At 37.6% G+C, this 19,428-nt stretch overlaps 1 long non-coding RNA gene across 1 annotated transcript in view; it reads left to right on the top strand.

Annotated features, from left to right (window-relative positions):
- Positions 1-3,812: 3,812 nt before the first annotated feature.
- LOC141745091 (uncharacterized) overlaps positions 3,813-19,428 on the top strand; it is a 58,033-nt gene continuing 42,417 nt past the window's right edge. Inside the window, exons 1-3 of the long non-coding RNA XR_012587670.1 lie at positions 3,813-4,057; positions 7,195-7,269; positions 8,195-8,501. This is a non-coding gene — a long non-coding RNA (uncharacterized LOC141745091). The remainder of the gene's footprint in view (positions 4,058-7,194; positions 7,270-8,194; positions 8,502-19,428) is intronic.

Here is a 19,428-nt window from a genome sequence, read left to right as displayed (position 1 = left end):
TTGCCAGTGTACAAAATCAAAATCAAATTATAGTTGTCATATCGTTCTCATTAGTCTGTGTCCCAAAACAATTTGGGGTACTAATAGAAATGTAGACAGCTCAAATTGATAAAGGTTTAATCTGTGTGATTTTTGAATTGCTTTACTAGCAAACAAGACTGAAATAAGCCAAGACGCATTTTTTCCATCTGAATGAATATGATAGTCCCTGCAGGATGGTCTTGATTTTTGAGCAGTTCTATTCCTGATTTATATGTCATTCTCCAGAAACAAATGTCAGGCCAAAATTGACAGTTGCCTTGGTTTTAAACTGTCATGTTTTTAGCAAGCAGCCAGTCTTGCTCGGCTGACTTCATTAGCACTCTTGCCAGGATCTCAAGCTTTAAGGATAAGAAGAGTTACTTAAGATTCCTGCATGTATCGTAAAGTAGTATTTGCTGAATGCTGCCTAAATCCCTATCTTCATCTGCTTAGGTTTGCTTTTATTTTTAATTCTTATGAAGTGAATTCACATTTCTTTTCAGAAATGTCTGACCTTAAGCTAGGTTGACGTGACTAAGGTGCAGTGGTGACTATCTGCCATAGAATTATAGTTTTCAAATGCGAGGACAAGATCTGCTTTCAGAATCAGGTGGTCACTGAGGTTTGTACTCAGTTGGGGTTTCTCTGCAAGGGTGTATTAGTATCACAAAAATACAGAACACCTTGGTGCAAATGACACCTGACTCAGGACTGCTAAAATATATGAGCAGAAAGTCCTATCCCATATTCCACGCAACCAGAGGGTGTATTTCCTCTCAGTGAACGAGACGGGAGAATGGCTAGTTTGAATAGATTCTAAAAGAACAAAATGCTTACGATATTTGCCGTACTCTAAAAAGCATTTGTGTTGACTCTGAACCTCCTGTAACTCTTCTAAATCTAACCTGCCCTTCATGCTGGCAAGGGGATTCAGTTTGAAAATCTCTGTTTTTATCATTCCAACTGTGGAAGATTGAATTATCACAAGTCTGACAGAGCTTCTTGGACCGAAAGAACTAAGCCAAATACCAGTTTTAGCAATTTGCTTTGGAAAATGGAAACACTAATTATTTATGGGCTTGTGCAGTATTTCATGACATGCAATTTCATTTCCGACAGGTCACATAATTATATTACCGGGGATGGGATTTGCAAATCCAGGGTACCAATACAAGCCCCTTCATACCAAAAAGCTTGGATGATTGATAAGGGTAAACTTTGATTTTTCTCTTTCTGATCCCTTCTCTCACAAGTTTTAATGAATTATAGATATATTCATGCATGTGCACAAGTGTAAGAGAGTGCATATTTTCTTCAGCCATTTTCATTATGACTTTCATTGAAATGACCTCTATGATAATGATTTTCAAAGGGAATAAAACAGAAAAAACTTTCTGTAGATGTATTGTAACGATGAGGTCTTTCCGGCTTAGGCTGTTTCTCTTTTTCTAGATAAAATACTTGAAGCAACACTGAAAAAAACCAAACCCATGGACTGGAAGTTTTTATTTTGTTGTTATTTTTACACTTTTTTTTTCCATTTCAGGTATTCTGACCTCAGCTGGGAGTTTTTCCCTTTCTTCTGACATCAGTTTTATTTATTAGAAAGATGATATTGGTTAGCTGTGAAATCAGCAGGTGAAAATGTTATCTAGTAATTAAAATGAGATCATGAAACAATGCTCTGCTGAACCTTGCAGAAACAGTTTCATATAACTCTATTTTTTCTTACACAAAATTATAGCTGGCACAATTCAAATGGTTCTATCTTTTCTTCCATTTGTATTAAGTGTGACCTGCCTTAACTTACGCAGTACCTTGTCCCGAGGTAGAAACAAACAAAAAAAAAAAGAGCAAGAATGTTATCTTTCTAAAGGTCATGTCTCTTATGATTAATGTGTTGTTTTGAACACAAATATCACTTAGAAATTATAATGTGAATGCAACTACAAAATTTTGAAGAGATTAAGGGCTTGCTTATGTATTTATTTAGACTTACGCTACCCAAAGCCATTTGAAGAATGAATGTTTCCCATAGGTATCCACACCTCATTCACAAGTCAGTCCAAAAAATTGTAAAGGCCATGGGTTCATTTATATTTTCACACTGAAACCTGTGATTTCAACCTAGATGAGTGATTTATGTGTTAGTTTTTATTCCATTGTTAAATACATGGTTAATAATGTGGAAGGGGAAAGGGGACTGCTCATAGAATATGGATGAAGACAGAAGGAGCTTTGCGTCTTTGCTGATCATAATTACTTTTTTTTTTCTCTTTTCTTTCCCCTTGTACAGCCTGAAAGTGCTGCATAGCTGTCCTGAAATGATGACTGTCTGTCAAGTCATCCATCAAGGGTTGATCAAGGATTCACTCTGACAGATATCTATGCTTAAAAGTAATGTACCTTAAATTTCGTAACACTGAATTAAACACTGGCTGTAAAGTAAGACACGTAAGACCAATGTGGAATATAAGGTTTTGTTTCCTACTTATGTTACAGCTGCTTTATTTAACCTCTCTATTACATATACTGATGACATAAATTAATTTTCTTGCTCATGCTAGATCATGTGAATTGCCTGTACTGATGCTAGAGCAGACTGCATTGATGTAAATGTTACTGATATTAGTAGTCAAAGGAGCACAGGCTTGAAACTCAGGCATCATGGCTCTGTCCCTGCTTCTGTGTGACCTTACATAAACTGTTTGTTCTCTACCTCAGAGTCCTCTCCTCTAGCTGGAGTAGATCCGTGTAACCCCAGCTGGATAGCTGTGATATAGATCCAGTACATCATTTGGAGACCTGTTGTTTAAAAGCTGGGTTTTCTTAATCTTTTCTAGTTTCACCGACTATCACGAATCTGTATTTTTCCAGTCAAACATTTAAAAATCAGAGTAAGCAGACTTGGGCTAGAAGGATGAATATGTTTCCTTTAATACTACAATTCTAGTACTTAGGACTATACACTGCATTTTTTTTTTTTGCAAAGGATGGATATGAAACACCATTTGCTGAGTTCTCATCTATATAATTAAAGCAAGGTCATTTATCAGAAAGGTCCTCGTGAGGCTTAACTGCTCTCCTGCATGTTCACTGTTTTACATCCATTAAAAATTATCTTCTAACTTTACCTTGTAAAGTAAATTTATAAAAAGCCTATAGAAATTATCCTATTGTCAATTTATAGAGGGGAAAATAGGGTGCATTTGATTTTTTTTTTTTAATTCACTACCTATCCAAATACCTATGGATTTTCTAACTTGCTTTATCTGTAAATACAACCAAACTTTCCTAGTCTCTATATGATGTTGTGAAGCTATGCTTTTCTCCTGGAGATTATTTTGAACACATTATGATAACAGTTTCCTTCCCCAGGGCCCTTGCCGAAGAAACATAAGGGGCCTGCCCATGTACATCCAATTGCAGACTTAATTCTGAGATTGCTTTCTTAACTAACTTATTGAAGAATTGGATTCTCCATTTGTGGTGGGCCTTATATATTATATAGCTGTCCGCGAGCAGGAATGCAGTCCGAATTCACACTGATGCACCATATTGCTAAACAAACTGCCTCTGCATAACTGAAGTGTCAGAAGTACAGCTCTGCTTCTGTTTGCGCTTTCCTTTCTGAGAGACAGGTACTGTAGGAAATACTGAATTTCTCAGTAAAAATTCTAACACATGCAAAGTAAATGAACGAATATCTAGTAATGCAGATAGCTTTCATATTAAAATGGATGATAAAGGTTTATTCTAGTCTGAAAAACTGATCTTCTGTATTCATGTGTTTATTTGCAAATACTCAGTATTGTCATGCTACTTTCTCATTTGGGGATACCAAGGAAAGTGTGCTGGTGCAAGGTACCTGAAGCATCTACTCAGCAAATGGTGGAGAAAGTGTCAACACTCTCCTATGCACTGAGAAAGACCTCAGCTGGACCCAATGATTGCTGAGATTGTCAGCCCAGGTGAATTGGGAAATATCTTCCATGTTATAAGAAGAAACTCTCCAAAGAGAAAGGTTTGCTACTATGTAAGTGTGAATCTTTGAAGTTGATTAGAATAAGCTAGAAAAAAACTTTTCCTGATACTCTTTCTTAGTTTATTTCAGAGGTAGTCATAGCTGCATGTAGCCTTTCTGAACTCTGTCTTTCCTACTTTGCCGTGGGGTGGCTGGTTTGTTTGATAAGACTCCTGAAAGTGCCAAAATAGAAGAAGCTTTCAGCTGTGAGTATAATTCAAATTCTGTACAGAAAGTGTCTTGACTCTCCTTTAACGCTGCTTTAACTTCCACAGACTGAAATTCCAGGTAGTGGTAGAGAATGTGACCTCATATTCTCTGTCTTGTCCTCTTATCCACTTTGTCTGAAACTCTACTGGCCTGTGAGGAAAAATGGAAGGAACTGGATTTTAGCCCAAAGAAAAGACAGATGAGACATGCATCAGGCTTTAAATATTTTAAAAGTTTCTGCAAAGAGGAAGGGGAATAAACTGTTCTTCTGCTCAAGTTGTGAGGCAAAAAGTAATACACTTAAACTGGAACAGAAGCAGATTTAGGAGGAACTTTGTAGAAAGAATGCTCCAATGACAAAGATAATTAAGGACTAGAATAGATTGCATATAGAGGCTGGGGAAGCTTACTCACTGGAGGTTTTAAAGAGTGGTTACGGAACCACCTGTCAGAAATGCTTTAGTTGATTTGAGGCAGGTGGATGCATCAGATGATCTATTCAAGTCTTTCTTACCCCTTTCTAGGGTTTTGCATCAATAACCTAAAGAAAGGGGAAAGACTACACCAAGTATCCGCAGCAGGGTGCCATTCATATTCCAGTTTAAGACAGGGTGATTCACTTATCCAAGTCTAGCTTCCATATCATGGCAGTAACAGAAGGTTCCAAAAGTACTTAGTATAAGTAATTTGTGTGCATCTTGTCAGCCATGTGCAGTCATGTGCTAAAGGTAAAGAAAACTAATACAGCACTAGCCAGCACTGGACTCCAGGGAAACTGAACCCAAGATATCAAAATGTACACAGCAATACTTCCTATGTTACACATCTTGGGAAAGTGGTTGGTGCAAGGTATTAAGGAAAGGAAGCCTATGTATGACCAGCCTTCACATTTCCACCAGGCTAGCTAATCCCAAAGGGCAGGAGGAGATTGCTGTGTTTGAAAGCAGTGAGTCATATTTGCCAAGGCATACGTGAAGGGGATAGTCAGGTGTTGAAAATACAGCTGTAATCAAAAACCTTCTCACACGCTACACAGCTCTAGTCAAGCAGGTCAAGTGTTCTCTGCCACCTTCCCATCAGGCACTTGCAGTGGATATGTGCTGATTGCTAGATCATTGGCTTTAAAGTAACATGGGGTTGTTTGGAGTATTTGTTGGAGACACGTGCATGGTGTTGATTTACAATAAAGTATTGTCAATTTGAAAAGGATTGGAATTATGCACATTTGTATTCAGTTGAGGAATGGGACAGAAATTCTCATCTCAGGTCATACAGTTTCTTTCTTTTATATTGGATGATATATGAGTAATAAAATTACTTGATAGTGTAGAGGGTTAGTCTAGTTTGTTCTTCCTTTAAGTAGCAAACAATTTTTAACTGGAGGTGAAGGGGTTAGTTTGTCCATAGAATCTGCATGAGTCACACAGTATTAATTTAAAAAGTTAATTTAGTTCATTTCACTAGCAAATATTCTGCCTCCAGGAATTATCCTTTCTGTGAAAACTGTTCTGACTGTTTTCTATTGTCTATTAACATGATGCTTTGAGGATATTTTCTGTGGGAATGTTCAGACTTAGAGCTGTGCCCACCTGCAATGATATAACTAGCAAAGCAAATTGCATTATCCTCTCAGTAAGCATTTTAGTTCTTTATTGTTTTAACCTGAGTTCCTGTAAATCAGCCAGAGCAATCAGTTTTAATGACTCCTCTAAGAGGAAAACAAACAACAATAGAAAAGCTCTGTTTTTTTTCAGTTTAATCCAGAAAAAAAGAGCAGAGGCGCTGCATTTTCCCCTCATCAAAACCCCTGATGCATAACCAATTCTCATTGCTTGCCCTGTGCTAGAGGTTGTGAGTTTCCTGAGCGCATACTAAAGCTGAGAAGTTGTTTTCAGTGTTTGCTGTGAACAGCAGTCATTCAGTAATCTACTCAAAGGACTGCACCAACTGTAGGGAACAAGATGGCCGGGGTCCAAAATACTCTTATTCTAGTCGTTACATATTTAGTGATCGACAAATAAGTTTCCATCAATAAAGTTCATTTGCCCTGAAACCCAGTGCGTGATTTCTTAGCTTAATTCAATTGGGCCATCCTTTCTGCCAACCACCCCTACAAAAATGAATTTCTCTGAGATGCTTTGGTTTCAGAAGGAGAGAAAAAATGGGTAACCCTAAGGACTGAATGTAAAAGCAAGATGGTTAACTGAGTTTTCCTTTCTGATTGCCAGGCTTCTGCTTCTTCCAGTGCTGGGGAATTCCCTCAACAATAGCGTTCACAGCCCTAAACAGAAATGGCAAAACCAATGAATTGTTTAGATCTGCTAGCACTCATTCTTTTCTCAGCAGAAATAATGTCTTGATTCTTGAACTGTAAAGATTTTAAGTTACAACCATGGAATCATAATATAGTTGAGGTTGGAAGGGACTTCTGGAGGTAATCACATAGGTCTTATAGATGTTCTAAAAGTAAGGGGTTAAAGTAATTGTATTCTAAATCTAGTAATTTATTTAATTATTAGATGACTGTAAGATAATATTTTGGAGGCTTCAGGCCAGTAGCCCTGTTTTTAGGGAGAGGAGGGAAAAGTACATTAAAATGACAGCCTAAAAATTGGAACTAAGAGAAGAAGAAAAGAATGAGAAAGGAGATAAGGGTTTAAAGACCTTCTTCCACCTGAGAAGTAGTAAGCTCTAGGGACTATTCTTTCTAAATATACTAGTTGCTCTAATAACACAGAACCACCTCCCATGTGTCCTGAGAACGGTTGTGTTATGACACTACTGTCTTAAAGACAGGGTTGTTAAACATGAAAAGCGTTGTTAACAGTGTGAGATTAACAGCCTTATGCAGTAATAAATATCAGCGTATACTGTGGTTACACAGCAGAAACAATCTTGAAGCCCATTTCCTTTCAGACTTTGCTCTCCCTGCTTCCTAGGCCTTCTCTCCCACCATAATACTCCAAACAACTCTCCATCACTAGAGAGACAGCGTTTCTGCAGGTGGTTCTAAGGTATGTATGTGTTAACTGGTAAGCTATCGTCTGCCAAATAGTCTGATGACCAAAGCATGCCTGCCTTGCGCTCAGCGGGGCACTGATTTGAATCTCTTATCTGCTCATTTATGGCTCTTTACAAAACCTGGAGGAACTGCAGTGACTGGGCAGAGATAGACAAGTGAATGAATAAGCTTTCTTTCTAGAGGACATCTGACTACAAAGTTTTTAAGAAAAGCATTTCCTCCTAAACCTTTAGTGTCAGCACTTGATCACTGTTGCTATATGAAATCTGTATTCTCTACCAATACACTGTTTTATATAATTCTGGAACAATTCCACTGGTGGTGAATCAAAGCAAATTTCAATGTTATTAACCATGATCAGACTGGTTATGGATAATAATGATTTTATTTTTTTTCCCTAGATGGTTGTTTAGTTGAGATATAAAGGTGCTGAATCAGATCTCTGGGGAACTATGTAACTGCTGTAGTATACTATTGTCTAGATGCATGGTTCGTCTCTGCAGTTTAATCTCTTCAGGAACGCATAGGATCACAGCACTTTATGTTGAGCAGTGCAGCAAATGTAAGAGTTTGAGTAGTGATAATTAGCTATTTTGTTAAATTTCCTTCCTATCACACATCTTGTCATGAGTCTGCCATTAGCAAGGACTAAACTACCAGTCCACAAAAAACTGTAGGCTCTTCAGTATCTGTACTTCATTTGTATGACAACTGATATATTTTTAATGAGTTTTATTGATTTAATTAATTAAAATTGTCACAAATGAATTAAATTATTTAGAAATTTAAAAGAACCTCTGAGATAAAAGGAAATGTGAAAAAAGATAAGGAAAAATGTATTTATATCTAACAATGTCTTCCATACCATGGCATTCAGTATGTATTTTATTTATTTATATGTTATGTCCTTCTGAAAGGAAATAACTGAGAGAAGTGAGACTTCTTGGAGAGGAAGTGAGACTTTTCTGCCTTTGGAGCTACTGAACATGCTATTGGAAGAGCAGCTTCCAGAGCACAAGGGCAGACAGGCCCAGCAACAGGAGCGTCCGTGGCACGTTGGAGACTGCAGAGAAGAAACAGGAACAGAAAACCTGCCAAAAGTGCAAGGTGGCAGAGAGACTTTTCCTGGTGCATAGAGGGGACCATACAGTCTCCCAAAACCCAGAAACTGATCGAGTTGGATTTAAACCAAGCCTAAGAGGATTTATCCACCAAAAAATTACGGTAAGATCTTCATTTACAAATGCTCTTATGTTTATTGTTTGTTAAACATTGTTCATTTTAAAAGTTTGCCTTTCTATTTGTACTTAGAAAAGAACTAGCTTTTGCATTTGAAAGCCTTTTGCATTTTTCAGGGTGGTTCAGGATGATTTAGTGATAAGACTTTGTAAGTACGACTTTCACAGGGTCTTGTTCCGCACATTCTCAAACTGTTCTGTGGAAGTACTTGGTCAGTTCTTCAAATTACCTCTTTTACCATCCATGAAACCATGGTCTTTCAACTAGTAGACATGGCATCTGCTGTCTGCCTAGCGGCAACTTCTGCTAAAGCAGTTAAGTGCAGTTCTAGTGAAATCGTGCAAGGCATACTGGTAAACTAAGGTATTAATTTTTCTTTTCTCCACTGGCTGGGAGCCAGCTTTTGCTGTCCTTATGTAATGCTTGGAATTATCACCTTTTATTAATAATATTGCTATATTTCCATGTCACAGTGACAGAATCTGACCTTTTCTTCTTTAATCTGTTTGCTTCTTTTTTTCTTCATACATTTAAAGTCACTTTAGTGACAGAATTGTGGACAAGCTTCTTTCTAAACCATTCAAGCTAGAACCGGTATACTATATTATACCGAGTTAAAAGCATGGGTTTTGTATAAACCGTTCCATGAATTGCCCAGTTTTAAATATCTTTATATTTTAAATGGGCGCCTGAGAAACCGTAATGCTCTGTATATGGATGTATTCATTTCCTAATGCCTTAGAGATGGCCGATGCAACCTCAGAAAGTTCATGTAAAAGAAGCAGTTATCTCAGATAAGCAATAAATTCTAACCTACCTCAATAAAAGCTACTGGCCAAATACCATAATTACAGCAAAGACGAGTAACTGATGGTTAGTCATCTCCCATTTATATTCTGTTTCATCTTTAGAAGACAGAAACCTGCTCTGTTCAACTGGCCTATTTAAGAGTGCTTGATCAGCAAAATTATATAGTAAAATGCAAGTACAAACTTTTGGAGGGAATTGAAAAGAAAACTTGTTTTTAAGAAATGCTTTTGTTTTTACTATGTTGAAGCCCGTTTAGATTCAATTTACACTCTGCTTCCTTCAGATTTTATGGAGCTTTTACTTTCATGACTATGAACAGCATCTCTGTCAAAATGCACATCACAGAATTAGACTTGTGGAGGCATTTTATGGCGCCTTCCCCAAGGAAGCTGTAAAAAGAGGAGAATCTCCACAGTATAACTTGAGATCAGCTAGGCAGCTTCCCATTATTAAAGCCATCATACCAGTGTACATAAAGGGATCCAGTGTTTTACTCAAAGCTGTTTCTTTCTGAAGTGAAGACTTTCCTGATTGTTCTATTGGATGTTCCCTATTTAAATGTCCTCAGGATAAAAGAAAACATACTTCCATATGACTCCATGAACATTTATTCTTTTGCTTGACTTGTAAAGACATGAAAAAATTCCTAGCTCCAGCCTATTCAATTTAGAATGTCTTTTTATAGGCAAAATACTTATAATTGAGAAGATGCTAACAGATCTTGCTCTTTTGCAGTGAGAAAAACTTTAAGCAATGCCAGTAGAATTCTCACCTGGCCTGTAAAATATAAATATAATGTAAAATAAAATATGGGATACAGCAGAATATAAGAAAATATTTTAATGGAAACACATCAAGACTAGCAAACAGAATTGATTATTCAGTGTGACGTATCTTTCTTGGACTGAATATTGTTCATGAACAAATAATTTGACTTACAGTTTAGGCTTTATTGTTTTGCAAACACACAGCTTCAAACTAACAAGGAAGCAAACACCTCGTGCCTTCAGTGGTGTGAATACATCCACAGAACTTACTTGCTTACTGCCTCTATTCTTTCATATAGTAGCTACTACTTAAAAATTGAAACGTTGATACATTTAAATGGAAAATCTTTCTTGTGAGAACTGTCTAACCTAGTCCTCAGGAGGACTAGCTAAGACAAGAAGGCTACTCAGCACAAGCTTGAAGTTGATTATGACAGATATTGGCATTCTGTCTAAAAACATGTTTGAAGTGAAACATTTTAACCGCAGTAGACTGAAATCTGTCATTGTTACCTGAGCTTGTGTAATAGTCTCTAGACAGCCTTTAGAGCAAAATGGTTTAGTTGCAGAAGGCACGGTTTCCTGAAAGCCAAGTTTTTTACTGTAAAAGACTGGGCAATCCAAGCAGTGGTGGAAAATGCAATTCGGCCTCTCTTGGATTACTAAATAGCAGTTTACAGTTAAGCAACAGTTTTGAATGGGAAACTAATTTGATTGCCTTGCATGATTTACAGCTCTTGGCTCTCTTCCCTTTCATTCAGTCTTAAATTAGCTATTCGGTAGTCATGGTAGGGATGGATGATAGTCATAATGAGGATGCCCTGGAAAAAATACTTTTCTCCTTTGAAATTGTCTAGCTGTAGGCAAGATGCTTATGGATCCATACTAAGGATCTGAGAACCATCAGACACAGGGAATGCTTATAGTATCAGCAATGTTAACACTAGTGAGAAGTATATATATGTAGAGCTCTATTAGATGGGCATGACTGAACTTATCATGGTGGTGTCTAGAGCATACAATGAATAATGCATCTTAACGTCACAATACCAGGGGAGGCATCATCTCAGAGAGCATACATGTGGTTTGGTTTTTGCTCGCTGCCTGAGTAGATGGGATTTTTGGTTGCGTGTAATATGGATGAATTTGTTAAAGCTTGCCTGGGTCAATACATCACCTGTAGTATTTCAAGCAAGAACACTTGTTTAATAGACCAGACCTCTTCTCCAGACAGTGAACCAGAGAAGAATGATGGTTTTCTATTAGCAAACTATTTGTAGGGACAAATGTAAATATTTTCCACATCTGTGTGAGATTTTTTTAGGAAAAAAATAATCAGAAAACCTTGAGGCAAGAATTTTTTTTCACTTTCTATTAATATGACAAAACCGTAATCTATTGCTGTTTCTATTTTATCTTGCTATTTATAAAGCTAATATATTTACACATTTTCCTGCTTCCCAACAAATCACCTGCAGTAGTTGTTAATTGTGAAGCAACTCAGAATGTTAATAAGCACAGCAGAGAGAGAGAGAGAGGTAAATTCAGGGGTCCTATTGCCAGCTCAAGACAGTGGATGCTTTAAATGTGTTGGGCTTAAATTTCTTCACAAATGATGGATTATGGGGAAAATATGAGACCAAAGAGATAGTCCTTAAGAATTTTTGCTATCCTATGGAGAAGATATGGATACATTGGGTGCATCAGACTAATCCTATGACTTCAGGTGACTTTTGTTTGCATTGCTATTTTTTGAGATTACTGTGGTACAATGGGAAGGTGCAGCTAAGCAGAGGTATTCAAAGGCCTACTTTACCTCAGCAGCGAATAAGTTTCTTACCCTGTACCCTACACAAAAATACCTTATCATCAGCTGTTCTGTTGCTTTCTCTGGTCAGAAAAGTCCTGTGCTTCCTTTAGCAGACAATCCTTTTGTTTGGTGATTCAATATTCCATAATGATGAGGCCTAATGACTGAGGAGTAAGCCAGCATCGCAGTGTGGGTTGTTGCCTTCAAGCGTGAAAGAATGGAAATGAGTGAAAATTTCCTGGTCTGAAAGTTGAATGTGTTGTGTAGTTTCAGAGAAAGGCTTGGCCCTAGGACACTGTTGCCTTATAAATTGCAAAATAATTCATTGTATGATCCTTTTTTCCTTTAGTAAGAGGTAAAATTTCTTTCAATTTTAGCAAATAGAGGGATGACTGCATGGAACCTAGTGCTCGTTCCAGTTCTGTCATTCGTTCTGTCCTGTGTTGCATAAAATAAAAACAGATGCACATCACATTACTCTCTGTTAACTATGGGGATCCAACCCAGTGCTGGCATTGAGGAAGCTATGGTGATCTGCTAAAGTTGAAAGTTTGGTCCTGTCTGCATCTAGTTTGCACATTGTGACATAAACCATGGATCCTAGAGTGCTCAACACTGTTCTTGGTAAAATTATTTCTTCATATGATTTACAGTTTCCATTCTAGTTCCAGCAGCATTGCCCATTGGCACCAACAGTTTGTCCCATTAACTTGGTTAGCATGAGTATCATAGGAAATAACGGTTTGCTTAAACAAAATAGAATCACATTATTATGAAAGCTTAGGGAGCAACAGTCCCTAGGAAGGTATGGTTGAGATTTATATCTGTAGTAGAAATAATCTCTCTTGGTTATGACTGCTCTTCAGTTACCTCACTTAAGTTTGTTCACATCTCTATAGAATACCGTAACTTTTCCCTCCATGAATTGTATTTATTCTGATGAATGGTTTCAACAGAAAGATTCATAGCATGATATGTCATCCACCCAATAAGTATTTTTAAGTAGAGCTTAAGGAAGATGCCCATTAGTTAGATACGGTCTAGAACATTTTCTTGTCATCATGATTGTTACATGAAGACTGTTTTTTAGATGTTAGAAAATTATTTTTCTTACTTGCTGGAAAGTGTTAAGGAAAGACAAAAAGGCAAACCACTTCCACCCAGCAGCACAATGATGTTCCGTGTAGCTGCAGGTATAACCTGTCTTTGAATGTGAGTGAATTGACAGCTACGGTTAAAGAAGAAACAGAAAAACTGGGAACTGGAGAAGAGGCAGGAAAGGGAAGTCAGTTGGGATGTGTTGGGGACTGGGTGTAGATATTCCTGTGATCAAAGAGTGTACCAAGAACTCATTGCAGTCTGATGATTTTTGACAATCATTAGCTCTTCTTCCTGAGGCATTTCCAGATTTTTTTTGCTAGGGTGTCCCTGCTATTTGAGAGCAGCATTCTGTGTCAGTAGCTCTGCATCTATCCATCACATCTCTCATGCTCCCATCCTTCCTATTCCTTTTCTGGTGCGAAAAAAGAAATGCAGAGAATGAAGGCAAAAAAAGAGGTCATGAAGCAGGGGTGCAACTAAAGGAAGATGGGATTAAGGTAAAGGAAAAAAATGAAAAAACTAGAATGCTTAATGTTTCATTCATGCTATAGGGCAAGGCATGGATCAGTCCTTGTGTTATCCAAACTAATTTGTCTTCCTTTAAAATACAGCCTTTTTATAGAGATAAGCTTGCTTAATCAGAATGGTCTTTGATGAAAATATAGCTAACTAAAGTGCTAGTTCAGTGAGCATTTTCTTAGCGGTGCTGTTGTTTGAAGAAATCTGTTCTGGTCTGTAGTTCAGAAAAGGTACAGTGCCCTGTGGAGATTTTCTGTGGAGCTTTTACCCATTAGTACACTAGGCAGTTGCTTATTTCTCCATTCACTAATCCCTCAGCTGGACCCCCAGGTTTACTATAGAGAAGTACTTGTAGCTTTGGGTTTATTCTTTCTAGAACTATTCACAATACATGTAAATATGTTTTTGGTTGTGAATAGGATTTGTTTGCTAGCTGTTGGTCACTCTTGTCCCTTACTGTTCTTTACACTATTGTTTTCAAAATCAGTGTCATGTGAAGTTAGAAATGTAAGTGTTTTGAATGGATTCTTCACAGTATGACACCACTTAAAGGCTGGATGTTGTCACAGGCAAATACTTAATCAGACCTTAATCAACAAACTGGAAGAATCAAAATTAGTTGATGATCAAAACAAAATATAAATGTATTCTTTAATTGATTAGAGTAGCTTGGGAGGTTTTGCAAATTAAAACATTTTGCCCAGCTGGAATGAAAATCAACCTTACTTTCTATTTTCCAGCCAGAAATAATATTTAATAGCAGTTCAACAGGCTCTGCTCCTGAGGAAAAGTAGGAAGAAGATGAATAGAATAAAAATGGCTTGTAGAAAATACCCGATAATATGAAGAGTGCTACTTTGAATGTGCCAAATTAATCAGAGCTGAGGGGTAGGCAGGACCATGGGGAAAGACTTCCAATGAAACGTTTGTTTGCAATATATTTTCATGCCTCCCAAAGAAAAAAAAAAAACTGTTAACTTTTTTTACATAATTTTACTTTTTTTAAAGGAGAAACAACAGCAGGGAATAGAAACCAAACCACCTCTCTTGAGTCAAAAAGAGGTTTTCCTTCAACCTAAATCTAGTTTTCATTATGTCCCATGGGTAGGAGTTGTCACAGCACATCACTTAATCCCGTGAGAAAGGGTGGCCCCTGTGTATTTCAACTGTTGATGTGAGAGGGAGACCAGCTAGCCTGGTGGATAGAATGTCTCTGTCAGGTGTGCAGTGTCTCAGATGCAACTTTTCCAAACCAAGATATTTTGATTCTGGGCTGAAATATTTCCGATATCAACCTATATTTTTTGATATCTGTAAGTTTGTCCAGAAAAAAGGAGTTTTTCAGTAGACTGGTTTTAGGGCTACAACGGCTACAAGTAAAAAGTATATAGCAAATATGAAACAGATCAGAGTTGCTGTATATCAGACTGATGATGCAGAAGGAACGTAACATATTGGATCAACAGATCAACACATCCGAAGTCTTTTCGTATTTCTGTTCCAGTTATGTTCATCTGTTTGTCAGCTCATATGGGAGGAGAGGTGTTGACATATAAAATCTGCAGTGAGTGAATTGGAATTGACCTTAACATAAGTTAAACAATCCTTTAGTTATTTTTAAACTATTTTCAGCAACTTCTATTTCCCAGTTATCGCTGCCACCATAGGAAGCAGGAGAAGTCCTCCAGAATGTTGGTGCTTCAAAATGTCTCAGCTCAGGGAACTGAGAGGCCATTTTTAAATCATGAAGTTAAAATAATGCTGGCTGTTGCTATTCGCAAAAACCTGCACGTACCCCCATTGAAGCGCAGTAAAGATTTGGCCATCTGACTTTGTAGTCAGGTAAAAGTCACAGGGAAAGGACTTATGGAATACTTTGTCATCAGTCATTGGAGAATTAAAGAATAGCACTTTCTTTGGGAAAAGTAATTAAAGGCATATTTATAAATAACTTATTTCTGTACTTAGGGAGGGTGGAGGGTATTGTTGGAGACCTTCCCCTTCCAATTATATTTGACATAGAATAATTCTTTTTCTTTTAAGAACACATCCACTAAAATGAAATGAAAATGAAAAAGCTGTCAAGCATGCAATTGTAATGGTGCAGTGTGAAAAGCTGGGAAGTGAAAAAGATGGCATATTGAGGGAGACATCTAATTTCTGAGTCCTGAAGTTTAATTTTGTCTGTACATTGCACTCTTAACAATTGTAGAAGAAAGGGGGGGAGGAAAATAAATCAGATGGAATTTGTCAAACAAAAGTTTGTTCATCTCAGAAATGAGAAGCCAAAACTTAGAAGCATACAGCTGGGGAAACTGGCTTTTCTCCTCTAGAGGTAGGGCAGCTTCTCACTCAAATTCTTAGTCTAATTCTCTGCTTTCCATATCTCAATGGTGTATGCTGAGTGATACACCTGTAATCCAGCAGCCCAATAAAAGGAGGCTGCAATTTTTCAGAACTGTGTCATTTTTCAAGGTGCAGGCAAGTGGATGCTGTAAAGCATCAGCTACTGGGCATACTGCAGAATGTGGCACATTGCAAAAGAAATCAGCTAGACTGCTGCTTAAAAAATGCCAGGACCATTGCTAGATAGAAAAATAAAAAGTAGAATAAATTGGATGCAAAAATATGACATAGAAAGAAATAAGAATTACCTATTAAATGAAAAAAAAATAAAATCATCTACTGCTGTCACATCAGAATACCCAGCAACTTTGGAATATTATTCTTGTCAGTTCAGCTGCCTCCAACTAAGTACATACCATATGTGATATTATAAAGATCCACAAAAATTCACTAGGCATAATTATTTTTTGGGAGGAAGACATAGTGTTAAGTATATTTTAGGCTTTCTCCTTTCTTTTTGCATCCCACCCTCTTTGCTCTAAATGGTTTTCTTTTAAATGCCTAAATCTAGATTTCCTGGCAACATGGATGTTTTATAAATTAACTGCCTCTGCCTAGCAACTGTAGCAACATTTCAGGGACAGTTAATGATTTACAACAACTCAAAATGTAATGTAGAGAAAACCTCACAACCCGGACTGGCTCTTACACTATCCATGAGAAGAGCTCACTTGCAGAGAAAGCCGTGCCACTGAGGATCTTTTCTAAAACTCAGCTCACCCTTTCTGTTGATAGCTCAATGTTCTAGCTTGGAAAAAGTGCAACACTTGACACCCCGTCAGCCCTTTATTGAAGTTTCAGCTTTGAGGTCTACAGCTATGATATTTGCAGATCAGTCGCACAAAGAAAGTTTTTAAAAAAATAAATTTGTATACAAAGTTGCGTAGCTGCCTTAACCCAGCCAAATATATTTAGTTTTATTAATTTTAAAATGCCATGGCAACCATCATGGTCTCTGCAGTTTTCCAAGCATATGGAAGTGAAATAGACCTACCGTCCTAAGAGTCTGTCTTTCTCAACTGCAAAAGAGAGAAGGTACAAATGTATAAGCAAATGGGTCAAGGCAATGACAGGAATGTAGGTTGTAATGCATTTTGGGGTTGACTGTTGGGTATTTCTTTTCCCTTTTTATTTTGCCACTGCTAGTTGTATCCTTTTGGTCACATACTGCTTTTCTTCTAGGGCTGTCTCTATTTGCGTCCCAGCCCTCAGAGCGCCATGTAAAGAAACACTTTGCTTGGAGGGTATCTAAATGAAACACATAATCAGGTTGAGAGTGCAGCTGAATTAAGATCATTTGAAATTAAGCAGTTCTTATACAAATAGATCTAATCAACATGTCTTGCTTGAGCAGAGGTTGGAATGGTGAACTATAGGAGTCAGAAACATTTGCATTTTAATGACATTAAGTAGGACATGGGCAAGACCCTTGAATTTCTCTACTGCAGTCTTTGTCTTCAGGATGGGAGTGACTTATGGACACGAGAAGCTGTTCATGTCTGCTGACTACAGTGACTGTACTGTAGAGCATCAGTCAGGGACTAGAACACACCTATGACAGAAGCTGAGCAAATGCAAAAAATGACAACAGCAAACCCAAAGCCCAAAATAAATACCCCTGATCTGACTTCAAACAGCAAATTCTTAAAGTTAACATAGAGCAGCTGTACACCAGCAGTCAAAGGATAATCAACAGTAAGACAGTATACTTCGGTATGATTTGTCTTGAGAGCTTTGGAAAGGCAAGACATTGAATTATGACTATGCAGCAGAAACTCAAGAACTGTGATGAGTAAATTGGATAAGGCTGAGCGCAACAGTGCCTTAAACAGACATATCTCACCCGCTTTTGGCTATGGCTGTTTTCATTACCATTGCTTTTTTAGTTACATTAAACTCACCCACAGATGTTTCAAAAAATGTTATTAGAGATTCTGTGCTAGGCAGAGAAAAAGGAGCTGTATCAGCCTTGTCTTTCTCTTTTAGGTCTCATGCAGCATTCATAGGGGAGCCTCTTGAAAAAGAATCAGAGTTCAGTGAAAATGCATTCTAAATAAGCCTGTGATGAATCCTGAAGGTACCCTGTTGTTTTATACCAGCTAAAAATACACGCTATTACAAGGGAAGTAATCATGATTTTATTCTGATGGCATCTCATTCTAAAAGGGTGCCATATGTCTATGTCCTAGCTAAGAAAATAGCTGCCCTCCCAAGCCTGCCAATAGTTAAATAATTTGTCTAAATTGGGCAGCAAATCTGAGAGACAGTGGAATTTTGTTGTAGCGCTGTGCTTCAGAAACACCCCGAGAATGAAGGGCAAGGGTTTTCTGAGATTCCAGTTGGTGGTGCTTGAAAAATAGTGATAATGCATATTTGTTTGAGTCATTTAAGTGAAGCCAGTTGCAGACTTACAGAAGGCAGGCTGGTATCTCTGCAACAGCTTTTCTCATGGTATAAGTTAAAGTAGATCCAGTGATGTTACTAGAGCTAGAACTGCCAAACTGGAAGCTTACACATGAAGTTGCAGAAACGTTTAGAGAATAAACTATCCAGCTGTTTAGACCTGCTAACAATGTCTGATTTTAAATTTATGGTTATGATTCAGTTTGGTCCAAGCACAACATCTAGTGCTGTAGAGATCTTGTAGTAATTTCTGCAGTCAAAGAGCTAGTGCCCTACCGGATCCCCCATCTTGGAACACTTCAAGTGAGAAGGAATCAGCTAAAAGAGAGCAGAGTGCAGGACAGGTTTCCCTCTCCGTCAGCGGTCATCTCTTAATGGTCTGAAATCCTTGTCTTGAATCCTCTAACCTACAAAAGGAGGTTGCTGTTGTATTTCTTAGCTTGTTGTCCTAGATGACACTAGTAGCTATATTATTAAGTCCTTCAAGGGAAAAAAAAAACAAAACAAAACAAAACACCCAACCTTCAGATTTTGAGACGATTCCATCTGTATTTGGCAGTAGCCAAATTTACTTCTTCACAGCTACCCTGGAGCTTGACAATGTGTTAAAATAAATAAATAAATATAGTCCATGTTTCCAAGAGGCTTTAGAGTATAAACAGAGGCAAATATTAAAGTGCAATAATAAAGGAATAAGAGTAGACAAATTTGGGGAGCTTAATAGAGGCAGAGTCTTTTTTGTAGTTTGCATTTTCTTTAACATTGTGAACTTTGTTGTATCACCGTGGCATGCTGCTGATGTGTAACATACTGCTAGAGAAGTAAGAAACCTCAAGGCTTCTGGTTTGCATTGCTTTCAGTGCCTCTTCTGTCTCTCAAAGCTTCTGAAAATAATAATTCAAGTAGTTACTGTATACAAATTCTTCTTAGCTTGGGTGAAATTCATCCCTGCGCAAGAGGCATTTGCATCACTTCTCAGGGATGCCAGGTTTTCAGTACTGTAGGGAGCAGTGGCACTGAGGAATAGACTGGAAAGCCATGGCAAAATATTCTGCCTGAGACATGATGGGTTTTGTGTAGTGGCAGGTACCTGTTC

Source organism: Larus michahellis, chromosome 6, assembly GCF_964199755.1.
Source record: "Larus michahellis chromosome 6, bLarMic1.1, whole genome shotgun sequence".
In the NCBI taxonomy this organism is placed as follows: domain Eukaryota; kingdom Metazoa; phylum Chordata; class Aves; order Charadriiformes; family Laridae; genus Larus; species Larus michahellis.
This window is presented reverse-complemented; position numbering and strand designations above follow the sequence as displayed.